This window comes from Leuciscus leuciscus (assembly GCF_965113295.1).
Source record: "Leuciscus leuciscus genome assembly, chromosome: 2".
Lineage (NCBI taxonomy): Eukaryota > Metazoa > Chordata > Actinopteri > Cypriniformes > Leuciscidae > Leuciscus > Leuciscus leuciscus.
This window is the reverse complement of record NC_138726.1, coordinates 20,459,995-20,478,639: the sequence shown is the minus strand read 5'-3', so window position 1 is coordinate 20,478,639 and position 18,645 is coordinate 20,459,995. Positions and strand designations below refer to the sequence as shown.

At 42.8% G+C, this 18,645-nt stretch overlaps 1 long non-coding RNA gene across 1 annotated transcript in view; it reads left to right on the top strand.

Moving 5' to 3' along the window:
* LOC309486307 overlaps positions 1-10,909 on the top strand; it is a 47,018-nt gene extending 36,109 nt beyond the window's left edge. The window contains exon 5 of the long non-coding RNA XR_014201463.1: positions 10,891-10,909. This is a non-coding gene — a long non-coding RNA (uncharacterized lncRNA). The remainder of the gene's footprint in view (positions 1-10,890) is intronic.
* Positions 10,910-18,645: the final 7,736 nt, after the last annotated feature.

Here is an 18,645-nt window from a genome sequence, read left to right as displayed (position 1 = left end):
CGGCTGTCTTTCAAATTCCCTCTGCACGCAATAGGACAGCGCTTCAACCAACCAGGGCCCGGTTTCCCGATAACACTCACACTTAGCCCGCTAAGAAACCTTGAAAGATATGTCTTACCAAAGTAGTTTATGTTTTTAAGTGTGTTCCCCGAAGTGTCTCTTGGAAGCTTCTTAAATCGCTGCCGCTTAAGTTCAACTTAACAAAGGCGCTGTCCCAAGTGAAGGTGCTGAATTAGTTGGCATCGATTGCTCAGGAATCGATTTTACACTTCACACGGTGCATTACAGCGTTAAGAAAGACAACACGTTCTATCCAAATGAAACATTCCTCAAATTATTCCAGTAACTTTTATTTTAACATAGTGTAAGTTATCAGTAAAATATAGGCTATTAATTAAATGGTTAAATTGTCAGTAATATGTTCACACAATATGTTGTGACGGGTAGACGAACCGGGTATCCCTCGCTAATCATCCACCCTCCTTATCCCGTTGTGCCACTTGTGCAGATTCTTTACATGGGTTTAAAGACTTCTAAAAATTATGTAAAACACTTTTATATGAAAGAGAATTGATTGGCAAGCAGCTGCAGTTACTTCTGTTTAATGCGGTATTGATTGCCATTAATTAATGTTTTCAATAAAAAGCAACCTATCTACAATGAACACAGAGAGAGAGAGAGAGAGAAGAGAGAGAGGAGAGAGAGGAGAGAGAGAGAGAGAGAGATGAGAGAGAGAGAGAGAGAGAGAGAGAGAGAGAGAGAGAGAGAGAGAGAGAGAGATACCACACACACACACACACACACACATAATATGGCGAAGCAACGTAAACAAAAAGGGCAGCAAGCTTCTCGTCAGAGGAACTTCAACTTTGCTGGATGAGGTGAGCTTGCACAAGGTGACACTGTTTTCCAGCTTCGTAATAACCTTGTGCAACAGCAACAAAAAAGAGCTATGAGCGACATAGCAAAGAAGATATCTGCCTCCGGAGGCACACCAAGATCCTGGCAGGACGTCAGAAAAAAATGGCATGATTTTCAAGCCAGGTTAAAGTAAGAGGTTCTGCTGTCCCGTAGAGACCGGGCGAGGACAGGTGTGGGGAACCAGTTCGGTGCAACCCCTAACAGCACTTGAGGAGAAGGCACTGGCGATCATGGGAAACACAGTCTCACATGGAATCCCTGGGGGGATTGACGTTAAAAGAGGTGATGCTGCACAAGACCTCATGTTCCAGGTCATCGCCACCACCCAGTGTGCCATGCTCCCCAGACACCGAGCCACCTGCAGCATTCTCCTCACCTGGCAGCACCGAGCCGGAAAGGTGCACTACACCACCCACCTCCCGTACACCGGTCTTCGTCAGGACTTCGCTACACAACATCAAAACGTTGCGCCAGAGTCTCACCATGTCGGTGTAGCGAAGAGTTGGTGAACATTGAAAAAGAAAAGTTGGTCGTGTTGCAGGACATTCAGCGCCAGTTGACCGAAGCAAATGAGCTCGCTCGCCAGTCTGTGGAGCTGAAGAGAGCCAAGCTGGAACTCGCCAAGCAGCAGCATGCCTAGCAGAGGCGCAATTCAACAGGCCCTCAATCTCGGTACCAATCTTGCTGCCAGCTGAAGGTGAGCCAGTTTTTCTTAGTTTATAGGTTTTTTTAATGTGCCTTTCATCAAGTTCCTAATCTCATTTTGGTATGTATTTGTCTTTATAGATGCTGACCAACAGTCACACCAGTGACAATGTCTGTGTATGTTTGTATGTATGCGCATTTTCATTAAAAATACTTGATCATAAACAAGATTATGTCATCCTTAATGAGTCAACAACTGATTCTCGATTGCCATTGGAAACCTATGCATAAAATCTTGCTCTATCTTTGAGATACCTTATTTATCCAGAAGGAAATTAAACAGTGTCATTCTAAGTGCACATTCAGATATAAAGTCTCATTTGAAGAGGCTGCGTAAAAGACATTAGTTTGTAATGTACATTATCTGTGTGTTTGACGTTAAGCTATGCATGAGGCAAAGCAGTGGAAAGGGAATCCTCTGACAACATGTGACCTGCGTTCAATGCCCTATAATGAATGAAGATGAATCAGCTATGAGACGTGGTCATTTGGGCATATGTCAATTTTTGATGCAGAAATTCTAACGTGTACACTCCTTTGTCAACATTAAGAGAAGCATGTCAATGATTGGCGTTGCATAGAGCACTTATAGAATGGACACAATGGCATGAATGAGTAAAGGTGTAAAGGATTAGAATCACACACAGAACATTTAATGGATGCAAGGTTTGAAACTGACGTTTATTTTTCAGAAAATAAAAATCCATTATAATATGAATCAAAAGAAAAGTCCATTCAATCATGGATGATGGCTAATGATAGCTCAGCAAGTTAATTCAAAAAGAAAAAGTAATCAACCAAAAACATTTTCAATCAAAAGCTGCCTTGCCTCAACTCCAGCAGCGTGCAGGGCAGCCCTCTGTGGAGGATAGAGGACCTCAACTTCTGCTTCTCCATCTTCCTCTCTTCCGCTTCCACCTCCTCCCCCTCCGGAATAGGTGCGCCTCCACGCACAGCTATGTTATGGAGTATGGCCGTTGCCACCGTAACTGCGCAAGACCTGAGGCTTCATGCGCAGTCCTCCTGCGACTTGTGCAGGCACCGAAAGCGCAGCTTCCAGATGCCCAATGCACACTCAACAATGTTGCGCGTGCGAACGTGTGCAACATTGTAGGCTCTTTCAGCCCGAGTCTGTGGGTTGGTCATCGGTGTGAATAAGTATGTTCTCAGAGGGGTATCCACTATCCCAGAGGAGCTGGCTCTGACCAAACCCCTCTCTCTCCGCTTGTTCACCCACGGCAGAATTGGCCCAGACAAAACTGTCGTGGGTGCTGCCAGGCCACCTTGCCACCAGGTCAGAGATCACACCCCTATGGTCCACTATAACCTGCACGTTTATGGCTGCGTATCCCTTCGCGATATGTACGCCTGATCAATCACTGATGGATTGGCAATAGGGATGAGTGTGCCATCCACCAGGCCCAAGACTCTGGGGATGCTAGCAATGGCATGAAAGCCCTGGTGCACCTCCTGGATCTCCTGACGTGTTGCCGGCAGCCGGATGTAATCCCCGGCATGGCGCAGAAGGGCGTTGGTGACAGTGTGGACGCACCTCCACACCGAGGTCTTGCTTAGGCCGTAGCCCTCTCCCACAACCTCGATGAAGCTCCCTGTAGCAAAAAACCTTAGCGCTGCAAGCAGCTGGATTTCAGGGCTTAAAGCAAAATTCCGCCGTGTTAGCCTGGCAAGCGCAGGTCTGAGAAGGTCCAGAAGCTCCATAATGAGTTGTCTTGGGAGGCGAAATTTTTTTAATATAGCCACGTCAGGCAAAATATCAAAAGGGCTTAAGTTTTGCCGAATAAAAAAATGGACATGCTCCGTGGCCGGCGCCGTCTTTGATTCAATACAAGGACACGTTGGATCGCTGCCATAGTTGGTTGCTTACTGGACACCACCATGCTTATCCATTTATAGATCTTTGCCAATTAGAGGCAAATTGTTTGCCAGATTATAATTATCAAAAGTGAATGCCAATTATAGATTGACAATCATTAATGCTTTAATGACATTAGAAAATAGCCAAGGCTAATTAGCACCATTTTAGTTCTAATACCAAATAAAGTTAACTTCATAAATAGTCCTGTATCCATTGCGGACATTTTTTTTTATTAGTATATATATTAATATATAGCATAAAATCATTGTTGAGCCACAACATTGTCAACATACCATAGTTTGACTTGCAAACAACGCTAAGAGAGAGCTTACGAATGGTCTGGACCAACCTTACGAAAGTGTGACTTACAGAAGATATACTTAGCGTACGAACATGTCGGGAACCGTGCATTAAGGTTAAGAGAGAACTTAAGTACTAGGTTAATAACTACTTAGCGATAAGAACATTTTGGGGAACCGGGCCCAGAGCGTTTTACCAACAGCGGAGCTAACGTTAGTTGATAGATTCAACTTTTGCCATATCTGGCCGGCAAAACGACGAACACATCTTCCTTTTTTTAAGAATGACTTCAGTGCCGTTCTTTGCTCTTTTCTCAAAGAAAAGCTTAACTCCAAGTCCTCCAGAGTCGCGGACAAAGCCGATTCGAAAGATGTTCGCCAGCCGCCGTCATTCTTTGTTTTCAAGTCGCAGCCAGGTAACCGTCGCAACTCTGTCGTCATTATGTTAAGCCCGCCCCGCCTAGTCTATACACGACGTGATTGGCCTGACCCAATTTAGGTTTTTGCAGCTCCAGAGTCTATGGAGAGTTGCTAGACTGCCCTGGCTGCAAAATACATTTTGCTGCCGCTAGGGTGCGTCTAGATTTCTAGGCTATCTGCTTACAGCTTGTCATGACGATCGAGCAAATCCATCATATTAAAAATACTACTGTTGTTGTGTCACGAAATGTAGTTTTAAGAGTTTTTTTAGTCAAGAATGTAGTGCTTTAGACCTCAAATGTGACTAATATATAATTAAAGAAAGTGCCTATTTTACAATCTGTTTAGATACGAGCTCCAGGCCATCATTGACCATTTCAGCACTCATGTACATACAAGATGATGATAACATTCGTCATCTTGGCCAGTCCTTCGGGAATTTTCCACTGGCTCTTATGTAGATAGTGGTTAAACATGAGATATAATTCATTTGGGGTATATCAAACGACAATCTTTGGTCTTATTAATCTATTTCTTGATCCAGAGCAAATTGATTTTGATTAAGGGGAAAATTAAGTTTCATAACTTTAATGAATTATGAGAGTGAATTATGAAAAAAGAATGGCTCGTTTACGTGCCTCCAGGACTGGCAAAATTTTGCACTCTCCAGATGTCCTTACCTCAAAAAAGGTAAGAATTCCAGTCATTGATGCTGAGGTTGATTTACTGATTGGAAACAATGCACCCAAAGCTATTGAACCATGGAAAATTGTTAACAGTCATTATGACGGGCCATATTCAGTGAAAACCCGACTGGGGTGAGTGGTTATTGGTCCTCTTAAAGACAGTAGCATTACATGCAAGATGGCTTTCCTTACATTCTTGCAAACAGAATTTCAATTCATGGGTTTCATCAGATCCCTTTCCACAGGTGTATAAAATCAAGCACCTAGATTATGAATGCAGACTGCATTGTGCTTGATTAATACACCTGTGGAAAGGGACCGGATGAAATCTATGAATAGAAGAACTATTGATACAGCAATATAACCATGACTTTATTGAACATTTATCGACAAAAAATTCCTGAACATGGCAGAAGAATCTATCCATTTGCAAGATGGGCATTATAGTTTAAACTTGCCTTTCAGGAAAAAAGACCCAGTCATGCCCAATAACTACCCAGCTGCAGTACAACGCCTTTCAAGTCTGCAAAGACAATTTAAAAGGAATGAACCGTTCAAAACAGAATATGTAAAATTTCTAACTGAGGTAATAAATAAATGAAATGCAGAAGTAGTGTCCCAAGAGGACCTGAAAAAATGTGATGGCACAGTTTGTTATATCCCACACCATGTATACCATCCCAAAAAAGGGACTATCAGGGTGGTATTTAACTGCGGTGCAACTTTCATGGTGATATCAGCAAAACCCCTGTAGAACATTGTATGGTGGTGCATCTCTTTGGTGCAATGTCTTCTCCAGGTTGTGCAAATTTTGCATTAAGTCAAGTCACCTTTATTTATGTAGCGCTTTTTACAGATTGTCTCAAAGGAGCTTTACAGTGATAACAGGAAAATAATGCTACAAAGTTTGTTTCTGCTGTACAGCAGATCTAGATGAAAATAGCATCATAGTCCAGCTTAAGTAAGTTTAGTGATGGTTAATTTTTGTCGTAAAAAAGTTATTAATTTAGTTCATTTATATATAAAGCCGCTCTGGAGAAAACAGTGATGCCATCATCCAGCTCAGTTCAGTTCTCATATAATGGTGTCAATGCAGGCAGATCAATAATATTGTTGAATAACAATATTCAAGTTAAGTGTTCCCAACTAAGCAAGCCAAAAGCCAAAGGCGACAGTGGCAAGGAACCAAAACTCCATCAGGTGACAGAATGGAGAAAAAAAAAAAAAAACTTGGGAGAAACCAGGCTCAGTCGGGGGGCCAGTTTTCCTCTGGCCAACGAACGAACAGTGTATGATTATGATTCAGGCAGGTCAGAAGTCAGATTGGATTGGAACATGGGGTCATTACGCAGGTATGGAGATGGGTTTGTTGAGGATTAGTGCCGATGGCTGTTGTGTCGATGAGGCCTTCACAGGGGAGAGTCTAGTTGACACAATCTCTACTGACACTTCAGGGATGCGTTGTGGTCTTGTCTAGGTGCATGTCCTCCATCTGATCTCGAATCCGGCTGATTACAGTAAACCTCGGAATAAACAGAAAGACTAAAATTAGCGTATATGGCATTCTTTTTATGAAGTAACGAGTACATCTGGTGTTATAGGAAGTGTTCCCAGTTCCGGCTGACCTAATTTATGCAGCCTAATAATCATTTAACTAATTTGAATAATAGGAATGTATAATCTTCTATGTGTATGCCAGGTTAAAGAGATGTTTTTTTTATCTAGATTTAAACTGACAGAGTGTGTCTGCTTCCCAGACAATGTTAGGAAGACTGTTCCAGAGTTTAGGTGCTAAATAGGAAAAGGATCTACCTCCAGCAGTCAATTTTGATATTCTAGGTATTATCAACTGGCCAGAATTTTGAGATTGCAATAGACGTGAAAGACTATAATGCGTTAAGAGCTCGCTCAAGTACTGGGGAGCTAAACCATTTAGTGCTTTGTAAGTAACCAGCAATATTTTAAAATGTATTCGATATTTAATAGGGAGCCAATGCAGTGTTGACAGAACAGGGCCAATATGGTCATACTTCCTGGTTCTGGTAAGAACTCTAGCTACTGCGTTTTGGACCAGCTGTAGTTTGTTTACAATGCATGCAGGGCAACGACCCATTAGAGCATTACAATAATCTAGCCTTGAAGTCAGGAACTAACTGTTTTTAACCACAATTTAGATATATTTTTAAGATGGAAGAATGCATTTTTACAGATGCTTGAAATGTGGCTTTCTTCAAAAATCATCCTGCCCACTCATTCACATAAAACAATATAATGATTTAACTCAGCAGGACTCATCAGTGGCATCTGGTCCCTGTAAAAATAAATGACAAAGCAACTGTGAACATGCTGATATCAGGAGAAGGGCTGCACGATTTGGGGGTAAAAAAAACCAACTAATTGTGATCTTTCTAGTTAAAATTGAGATATAAAATTAACAAAAAATACATATATAAAGAGCACCATGTTTGTTGTGTATTGTAGGAATATACTTGTAGGTGTCAGGATTACACCCTCAATCAGTCCTCAATCACCATCATCATTCACTCCGCCCACTCGTGCACTATCACCCGAGGATCCCATCACCAGCTCACCGTTCATAAACTGCACTCACCCCTTCAGTCCTTGTCTGGTCTCGTCTCTACATGGACACACAGACCTCTCGTATCCTGACACTTACCTGAATCTCCGACCTTCTTCAACCTGCTGCTGTATGCTTTTGATCCCAGTCATCATCACCTGCTAGAGAGACATTGTTATTCTACAGCTAAGTCATCATAAACTGTCTATCATCTGCTTACTCACCGTTATCTCTGGAACCGATCCATTCTGCTGAATAAATTACATTACATACTTACCTTCCTGTTTGCTTCTTGTCTGAAACCTGACAGAAGACCAGACCGAAGATGCAGAATCCTTCGGATTCCGGAGAAGATCATCCACCGGCGAATCCACCTGCCGCCCCCACAACCAGCCCACAAACCGCATCACTATCTTCACTTCCGCGTTCATTGGCTACTTCGTTCACTGTCTCTGCCAGTCCCATGGCCCGACCAGCGACATTCACCGGTGAGGCAGAGGACTGCAGTGGGTTCCTTCTACAGGTATCGCTCTATTTCACTATGCAACAACATCAATTTACCAACGACTCAGCCCGTGTTGCGTTCATCTCCCTCTTGTCCGGAAGAGCACTCCAGTGGGCGCAATCGCTATGGAATTCTAATTCCGATGCAGTTAAGTTAACTGATAAATTCATTCAATACTTTAAGGAAGTTTTTGGCCAAGCAGCAGCCGATCTCTCCGTTCATGACCAGCTCTTCAATCTTCGACAAGGAAAATCTTCCGTGAGTGATTATGCTCTTCAGTTCCGTACTCTGGCGGCATCTAGTGGTTGGAACGAATCAGCGTTGATCACAGCTTTCCGTCATGGTCTTAATCCCAATATTCGACAACTACTTGTGGTCTACGATGACAGCATGGGTATTGAAAATCTTATCCAAAAGACCATCCGCGTTTCTCAGCGCTTATTTGCCTGCGATCTATCTGAACCCACTGTAAGTCTTCCGCCCTCGGTTCCATCAAGCACTCCTCCAGCACCCGAGCCCATGGAGATTGGCTCCTCTCATCTGCCTACTTCTGAGTGCCAAAGACGGATACTTCATCATCTATGCCTATATTGTGCTTCAGATAAACATCTCCTCAGCACCTGTCCAGTTCGACCTTCTCGCCCAGCGGTAAGCTCCATTCAAGTTCATCTTAAAATTGAAATGTTGAATCGTACTACTGTGCATCTCCTGACCTCCCGTGTCTCTGTCTCAGCACAAGCCCTCATTGACTCTGGCTCTGCGGGGAACTTCATTTCCACAATGCTTCTCCAAAAATTGAATCTTCGTAAACGCCGTAACCAGCAAGATCTTCAAATTCACACCATCCAGGGTAAACCGCTGGGCAGAGGTCACATCCGGTATCATACTCCTACGTTAACTCTTCGCATTGGAAGCCTGCATTCTGAGGAGATCTCTTTTATGGTGCTGGAGGAGTCCACCGCTGAGCTCATCCTGGGACGCCCGTGGCTGGTACAACATCAACCGACCCTCCACTGGAAATCCGGTGAGATCCTGCGCTGGGGAGATAACTGCCAGTCATCTTGCCTATCTTCAATCAAGAAAAGTCCTTCGTCTTCATCATCGCCCTCTCAGTCAAGATCCAAGGTTCCTGTCTATTCCACCTCCGTCGAGAGTCCTGAGGTTCTACAAGAGGTAGAAATTCCAGTGGAGTACCGGGCGTTCCAGGATGTGTTCAGCAAGAAGCTGGCGACCAAGCTACCACCTCATCGGCCATGGGACTGTGCTATGGACTTGCTACCTGGAGCAACCCTACCTAAAGGACGTGTCTATCCCGGAGCAGAAGGCCATGGAGGAGTATGTGGAGGAAGCGTTACAACAAGAGTTCATTCGTCCATCTACCTCCCCTGCCGCTTCAAGTTTCTTCTTTGTGGGTAAAAAGGACGGAGGCTTGAGGCCGTGCATCGACTACAGGAACCTCAACTCTCAGACTGTCAAATTCAGCTATCCCCTTCCTCTGGTCCCAGCAGCTCTGGAACAGCTGCGCGGAGCCCGTATCTTCTCTAAACTTGATCTCAGGAGTGCCTATAACCTCATCCGTATTCGTCATGGAGATGAATGGAAGACGGCGTTTGTGACCCCCTCAGGCCACTACGAATATCAGGTTACTTTCCAACGCTCCCGCTGTCTTCCAGGGGTATATGAATGAGATCTTTCGTGAACACCTCAATCGTTTTGTCATAGTGTACATCGACAACATCCTCATCTACTCATCTACCCTCTCAGAACATCATCAACACGTCATCAAGGGACTGGAAACATTGAGAAAACATCTACTGTACTTGAAACTGGAAAAATGTGAGTTCCACACCACCACCGTTCAATTCCTGGGCTACATCATTGACCAACATGGCATCCAGATGTACCAGAGGAACAAGCTTTTTCTTTTGAAGGTAGAAAAAGCTTACCGTATGGTATGGAAAGAGGGACTGTTGATTAAGCTAGGCAATATTGGAATAAAGGGAATGTAGACTTGGAATTAAGCCTTTTTCCCCGTTATTATTTGATTTATGGAACCGGACACCAATTATCTTGTAGATATCTTGTTATCTCGCATATTTAACTGAAAGAACAAGCAGAGAGAGAGAGCCCCGGTCGCGCGCGCGCTCTCTCTCTCTCTCTTCGGTACACTGATAAAACAAATGACATTGAGCATTTTGTTTAAGTGCTTGGCACAACACCGGCATTCTGGATAGAGACGTAAATGAAGTTGGTGTCGTGAACCCTTGCGCATGTGTTGTAAAAGTATAACCTGTGGGGAAAAAGGCGTTTTAAAGCTTATTTTGGGGCAAAGTCATCAAACTTTTTCAGCGATTTTTATCATATTTTACTGCTGTTTCTATACATGCAGTTTTTATGTCCCGGTGACCAGTGAAAGTGCAGTTCTACCAGAAAGTCTCGGGAGAATTATTTCAACAAATCGTACATTTATTGACAGCTCAGCAAGCTGATAATATACAAAGTCATTTCGCGACCGGGGCTCTCTCTCTCTCTGCTTGTTCTTTCAGTTAAATATGCGCCCTGTCACAATCCGTCCGTAGTGCATAATCCGAGGGTATCGGATCTGCAATTCTTGCCTGACGACGAAGGCAGGGGCGAAGCCGACCCCCCCGGGAGGTAGGGACAGGACCATCCTGGTGGTGGTGGGGAGGATGGGGGTAATCGTCGCTTCAGTATCTGCGAACTCAAACATGTGTAAGTACCGAGCTTTATACAGTGAGCATAAGAATATGATTGGATAGAAGTGAAGGCAATAGGTGACGTAGTAATTGAGTCTTCCCGGCAGAACTTATGCTAAAGCTTTCATTTCTACCAGAAAGACTCGGGAGAATTATTTCAACAAATCGTACATTTATTGACAGCTCAGCAAGCTGATAATATACAAAGTCATTTGGCGTAGGCCCCGTCCGTAGTGCATAATACGAGGGTATCGGATCTGCAATTCCTGCCTGACGACGAAGGCAGGGGCGCAGCCGACCCCCAAAATTAGGTGGAGTATGAATACACCGGGACGTGGCCCACCAACCCCCAAAAGTTGGTAACTGAGTATACCCACCGGTCTAGAGTCCTGGGGTTCCTGAAAAATAGAGAAGGAAGTTACTATATGGTAGAATTAAGATGTAAAAAAGATACGGCGGGCCTATAGCTTAATAGAAAAGAAAGACAATTAAGTCCTAGCATGTCCTAGTTGGATTTTTTTTTTTTTTTTTTTTTTTTTTTTAGTTGCCAGTTCACTCCTAGGAAAACACAGAGACAAGGCCTCATTTGACCAGCAGTGCCGCTTTTGGCCTGCATAGACAAGGCCTCATTGGACCACACAGACAGCCACCTTGCCAAAAATAATAAAACAGGCCTCATTAGACCACACAGACAGAGCCGCATTGGGCAATAATAGAACGGCCGCATTGGACCACATATAGCAGGCCGCCTAGGGCCGTACATAAACAACACAGACTCTGGCCTCATTGGACCACACGACCTTTATAGACCACAGAGACAAGGCTTTAATGAGCCACACGGCCAAGATAGACCACAGAGACAAGGCCTCTATGAGCCACAACGGCCGCTAATGCCACAAAGAGACGAGGTAAGACTGGACTGCACATTAAACGAAGTCACTTGGCTAGATGAAAACAGCCTTTTTTTTTCTTTTTTTTTTGAGATGCTACGGGCCTTAAAGACCACACAAAACCTATGCCCCGGGGGGCGACTGGCCACCATTGGCATCTTTTAAGGACAAGACCAAGCCACTAGTGCCACACGTAGACAAACCACGCAAGACTACAGCGTCTAAGCCACATTGAACCTAAGGACAAGGCAAACATATGCCACAAGGCACCAAGCCCCACACGTACACAAGGCCCACGTGGCCACAAGGCCACTAATGCCACACATAGACAGACATACTTGAATACAAGGCCACTAGGCCACATTTAACCATGCCATGAAGGCCACAAGACCACGAGACAAGGCCACATTAGGCTACACGGTCACAGTAGACCACACAGAACATAGAATGTTTCCTAAACCATAATCCCACACTTAGACGAGACGTACAGACAACGGCCACTAAGCCACACGGAACAAGGCCATAAGGGCCGCAGCCTTGAAGGCCGAACATGGGACAAGGCAACATTGAACCACGAGGCCATGAGACCGACACAGAGACGAGGCCCGCCGGGCCACGAGGCTGCTAAGCCACACTGAACGAGGCCAACGAAACAGAGCCACTAGGCCACACAGAACCTGCCATACTTAATGGCCACGAGACCACGGGACAGCCACATAAGGCTACACGGTCACAGTAGACCACATGAATATCGCATGAAATAAGCCGTCGCTTTTTTTTTATCTTTTTTTTTTAAGTTAAATGACGAACATGTAACGAAGGCACAACGGCTGCTACAGCCACATAGAGACGAGGCTACATTGAACAGAGCCGCTAGGCCACACATAATAGATGGCTAGATAGTCATTGACTCCTCTTCTGCTGGCTAGAATAATGACGGGATGAAGGAAATAAGATTATACACCACCACCAGTAGTTGCATAGGTATTTACCTTATGGTTACTGTAGAGCTTGCTGGGCTTGAAGAATGGTTTTAAAATCTGGTCTTATGTATGATTCGAAGGCCGAAGAATCTTGGGCATTTCTGCCCAAGATCTTGATGGCCGACGTGGAGATTCCTCGTTCAGCTGCTGTAGTAGCTGCCCCAATTCTGAATGAGTGGCCGGTATAGAGAGAGGGGGATAGACTGCAGCTTTTGACGACAGAGTTTAACTGGGTTCTGAACCAGCCTTTTGAAAGAGGTGCACCGTTAGGTAAGATAAATAGAGGGGCATAATTAGAAGTTTTAGGGCGGATTTTAAGAAATTTAACCATAGATGTGAATGGACAAAAATTGTTATTGATTTTGGGGAAAGATAAGGTGACGCCGGAGCCTTGAGCGTAATTTTTTGAATGTTTAAGAATTAGAGTGAATCAATTAGGTGAGAAACAAATATCAGAAAAGGAAATACCACGGGTAGGATCGAATTTATTAGTATCTAAGGAGAATTCGCCTGGACGCATGAAACCGTAAAAAGCAGCTAGAAACACTGCTTCTAGCAGAATATTGATGTAAAAGGAAAAGAGACCGTTATGGACGGAACTGATGAATTTATGCAACAACGGCAGAGTAATGGGCAGACGTTTATCGATTTGTTTACTAGAGGATTTAGCTAAGCCTTTAAGAAGTAAACGAATGGAAGTTTCGGAGAAAAGACTTGGAAAATTAGGATTATAGATTTTTGCATAGACTTGGATGCCAGCGAGGAGTCGACGGATGGAAGAGATTTTTTGGTTTCTATTTTCGAAATTGAAGACGAGAAAGGAACAAACGGTCGAAATCAAAATGGGAAATACTGGAATTTGGAAGGCGAAGCAGAACATAGAAAAAGCTGACCATGCGGACGTGTAAACTTTGAAAGTTGAGGGAGTGACACCTTTAGAAATATAATTTCTAGCCGATGTAAGCAGATCGTTTAATTTAATATTATTGCTGCTAGGGGAGGACAGGGTGCTGGGTCCGGGTTGGCTAACGGGCAGAGCCATCTGAAAGTCTGGAATCGAAATCGAGAGAGTGTGTCAGCAATAACATTGCAGTGGCCAGGGATATGTTCAGCTTTAATGATAAAATTAGAAACAACGGATTGCCAGATTAACCGTCTCACGAAAGGCATGATTGAAAGGCATGATGATCTGCCTTTGTTAATGATGGCAACTGTGGCTTTGTTGTCGCAGAACATCATGATGCGTTTATGAGACCATGCATGGCCCCAGATCATGCTAGCGACGGCTATGGGGTAAATCTCGTAGAGCGCGGATGAAACTGAACCAGATAGAGTTTTAGGAAAATCGTTTGGCCATTTTTCTGCAAACCATTTTCCTTGGAAGAAGCCCCCGAACCCGATAGAAGGGGCAGCGTCTGTGAATAATTGTAATTCGATCGACGATTCGAAAATGTCATGGAAGAAAAAAGAGATACCGTTCCATTCGCTTAACAAGCGCTTCCAAAAATGTATGTCAGACAGACATCCTTCGTCTAGATGAATTTGGTCGCTTAGTTTTTCGACAGAATGGGCCAATGTAAGCAATCGTGAAATGAAAGCTCTGCCTTAAGGAATAATGCTCATAGCGAAATTAAGGTGGCCGAGCAGCGAGAGCATGTCGCGCTTAGAGACGGTTTGTAGAGAAGAAAAAGATTTGAGGAAAGATCTAATTCTTACGAGCTTTTTGGAGGGAAGAGAAGCTTGCATTAAAACTGTGTCGAGGGAAATTCCTAGGAATTCTAACGAAGTAGAGGGACCCATGGTTTTTTCAGCGGAGAGGGGAACGCCGACGTCGCTGAAAATCTGTTTGAGTATATCGAGAATTGAAGATTGATGAGACGGAAAATCGATCAGCAGAAAATCATCACGTAGATGTAAAACTAATGGAAGCTTGCAGACGTTCAGCAGGATCCAACACAATGCTTCAGAGAGGCTATTAAAGATGTGAGGGCTACTTCTGCAACCGAATGTGAGCCGTACTGCAAAATAAAATTTTGAATTCCATTTCACGCCGAAAAGTGGCCAGTCGGAAGGGTGTATTGGCATCGTTTTAAAACCGTCGGTAATGTCAGCTTTAGCCAACCAAGCTCCTTGACCAGCAATCTTGATTAAGTGGATAGCGTTGTCTACTGAGGCGTAATGTAAGGAAAATGGTGTTAGAGGTATACATTCGTTAACACTCGCTGTGGAGGCAGAATGAGGAGAGGACATGTCGAAAATTTGACGTTTCCGTGTTGCAACGCCGATAGAATTGATCCGGAAGGTCGAGAAAGGAGGGGAAGTGAAAGGGCCTATTACGTATCCTTTATTGACCTCTTTTTCTAGCAGATTAGATACCACTTCTGGTTCAGTAATAGCTGACTGTAAGTTCTTGGCTATGAAAGAAGTGGTGAGATGGGAGAGGATACCCATCCGAAACCCCTGTGACAAACCTGTGATACTGATACTGCCACCCACGTCACCACAGTCTACCATTTTCCTGTCAACGGTAGGCGAGGGAAGCAGAAGTGAAGCCAAGTTAATGTCCTTACCTTGGACAATGTTCACTCTAATAAGAGGGGACAATGTAGCTGCAGCTGGAGAGACGAAACGCCTACCGAAAGACTGAGCTGGGACTGCTGAAGAAAGGTTAAAGGAGGAAGTTTCGGGTGTGGCAGAGGCGTCCTGAAATGTTGACTCTATCGGCTGGAGAAAAGTTGGCAAGGCTGAAGTAGAAGGCACGTTCGATGTATCGCTTAATCCGATGGCTGGGGGAGGAAGCTGGGAGGTTGCAGAAACGTTAATAGCTGGGACCGAGCTATTGGAGTTATTGAGTGAGTGTTCGAACTTCGACATCTTTGATTCCAAGGTCTTGACGGTTTGAGAGAGGCTTTGGACGGCTTGGAGAATTTGGGAGTTAACTCCGGCGGGCTCGGATAGATCCAGCGAAGTAGAAGCTTGAGAATGCTGCGTAGATCTTTTTGCTGGGTGTGGCTTTTTCAGTCAAAGTTGCTCTTCTATCAGCCTGAATCAGTCGGCCCATTCTCCTCTGACCTCTAGCATCAACAAGGCATTTTTGCCCACAGGACTGCCACATACTGGATGTTTTTCCCTTTTCACACCATTCTTTGTAAACCCTAGAAATGGTTGTGCGTGAAAATCCCAGTAACTGAGCAGATTGTGAAATACTCAGACCGGCCCGTCTGGCACCAACAACCATGCCACACCCCTAAATGCATTGAAGCAACTGTCATGTGATTGGTTGATTTAGATAATTGCATTAACCCCCTGAGGTCGACGCAAAAAAACACAAAAACTGCTTTTTTTTTATCAGTGTAAAATAAACTCATAAATACTCTGTTGACTTTGATTTTTCATAGGAGTTTCGTACATCAATCGATTCTGTTAAATGTGTATTATTTTTGTGTATACTCATAATAAAAACAAAGTGTTGAGCTTTTCGCCAAATAAAGAAAAATAAACACGAAGCGAGTTCTGCCTTCTCTCTGTCAGTGTAGTCCATTCTGAAACGCGTCCGAAAATGAACAATAACTCACCGAATACTTCTCACACAGACACGTGAGATATGTCTTTATGAAGCTTGAAATCTCTTCTTTTAAATGAAGTAATTTATATAAAAAACAAATGTTTTCAACTCATGTAATCCGTTTGAAAGCAAGGAGAGGTACCGTTTTTCCTTCTGCCTCATTATCTCTATAATGAGTTGAGGCCGCCCCGCCCCCGGCGCTATTCAAATGGTAAATAGTTTAGGTGATCTAGTATGCATCGCATACGCCCCCCGATCAATGCCATAAAAACACAGTTTCTTCATCAGACTTACTGATAGTTCATCGCATTTGAGTATGGCACGCTTCTCCAGTAAAGACGCCCTTCAGATGATTCTGGACAGCGAGGAAGAATGCATGATACCGGGTTTTTTCCTCAGAGGAAGATTGTAACTCAGACTACGAACGGCAGCATTTTGAAGAGCGAATTCCGCCGAGGACACAATTTCGGAGTAAGTTTTACTTAAAAGTCTTTTGTCTTTTATTTTTCGTGTTCGCATTTATGAGGAAAAAACAATATTACGTGACAGTTCTCCATTATGGACGCGAGTGCTCTGAAAGCCACTAAAAGACTTTCAAACTTTCACAGAGACCTCAAAACAGAAACTACAAATCCTTTCTTTAAAACGAATTTCGTTTTGTATCAATTGTATCTTAATTTTAATAATTTTTTCATTAACAAATTTCCTGGATTTAAAGTAAATATAGGCTAGCAATCACAACATAAGGTGCTTGAACTGGAGATCATCATTAACCAGACCGTAGCCTACTCGCCTCACATGTCTAAAAAATGTGAAATATATTTACAGAAAGCTGGTTCTAAACAAAACCATCCAAAACAAAAAACTATGTAGCCTAATAAATGTGCATTTCTCCGGTGCGTTCACTAGCCTACTGCGAAGATCGCGTGTCAATAGCCTATCATCAACTTCATCTTTGCCAGAAGTTCAATTTAAATTGCGTGTGTGAATGAATGATGATGTTTTAGCAAACTGTATTACTATACTGAGGAAAGGAAAATTCGACTGAAATATGTTGAAATAAAATGTAGGCTATTTGTATAAGCAACGTATTAAACTGCAAATTAACAATATGCCCTAATATTTCATGAAAACAACGTTACAGTCAGGCGAAATATGAAAGACAACATCTTGTTGACTAGATTTGGGTACAGTTTTTACTGTAGAATATACTGCCACGTCAAATAAGCTTTTGTTTAGCAATTTCTATATCTATTTTTGTCAAAAATAAAGTCATCAACTAAGATGTTAGCTGTTTCAATGTTGACTATATTCAAACTAATGAATACATAGATAAAATGTAGGCCTATAATCATTTTTTTTTTACAAAGAAAGAGTACACTTGAAATATTGTTGAAATTGTAATTATTGTTGTAATTGTAACCTTTTTAATAAAATAGCAAAACATATTTACAAGATAGATGTAAGCAAAATCTTAAATGGTCAATATAAGTCTTCTTCTAAATCTTTTGTCCTTGCATTGTGGCTCAGTCAGTGTCACACCTGAGTGAATGGCTCATCATTATGCAGAGTGGGTGGGACATTGTATTCTAAGGTGTAAACCACTCCTCGTTCACGCCCCCCTCGCATATTGGCTTTCCAAGCAAAACCTGTTTTACATCAATTTAAATCAATGTATGGTTTTATGTGAACGATAAAGCAAGACTATTTTCACATAATTTTGAAGAAAAAACTCTAGGCGAGGACATCCATTAGTCAAAAGTCTTATTGACACATATTTACTATGTGTTTTGTGGCCTTATTTCAGAAATTTTAGTTTTTAGTTTTTTCAATAACCACGCATAAACATTATTCTCTCAAAAATGAAAACATGTACATACACGTGGCTCACATATTATGGTAGCCCTGTTTGTGCTATATAGAGTGAATTTACACCTTTGCCATTAATATGTTTATATGCAACTGAAAAAAGCACAAATGTCAGGGCATGTCAGAACATCTCAAGGGCCCCAAAAACAGCCCAGACCCTGAGAAATTGAACAGGTGTTCCTAATAATCCTTTAGGTGAGTGTATATCCAGGTTAAAATTGGAACAACACTGTCCAGTAGATACAAAGTAGATAATGGGACTCCACAGTGTACCATGATCAGCCCATTGCTTTTTTCCATAATGATTAATGTGTTATATGAATTCAAATTTGATATTGGTAAATCATTGTTTGCTGATGATGTTGCTCTTTGGAGATATAGGAATAATTTAACATTAATACAAGAGAAGATGCAAGAAGCAATAAGAATGATTGAGAAATTGTCTTATTCATGGAGTTTTTAAGTTGATGGTTTTTACTAGAAAAAAGGTTAAAGAAGCAAAGATATTGATGGATGGGAGAGAAATAGAACAGGTAAACTCCTTTCGGTTTTTAGGGGTTTTATTCGACTCTAAACTGACTTAGAGTGATCATTTCACGAACAAGGACCATGCCACAACCATGAATGTTGG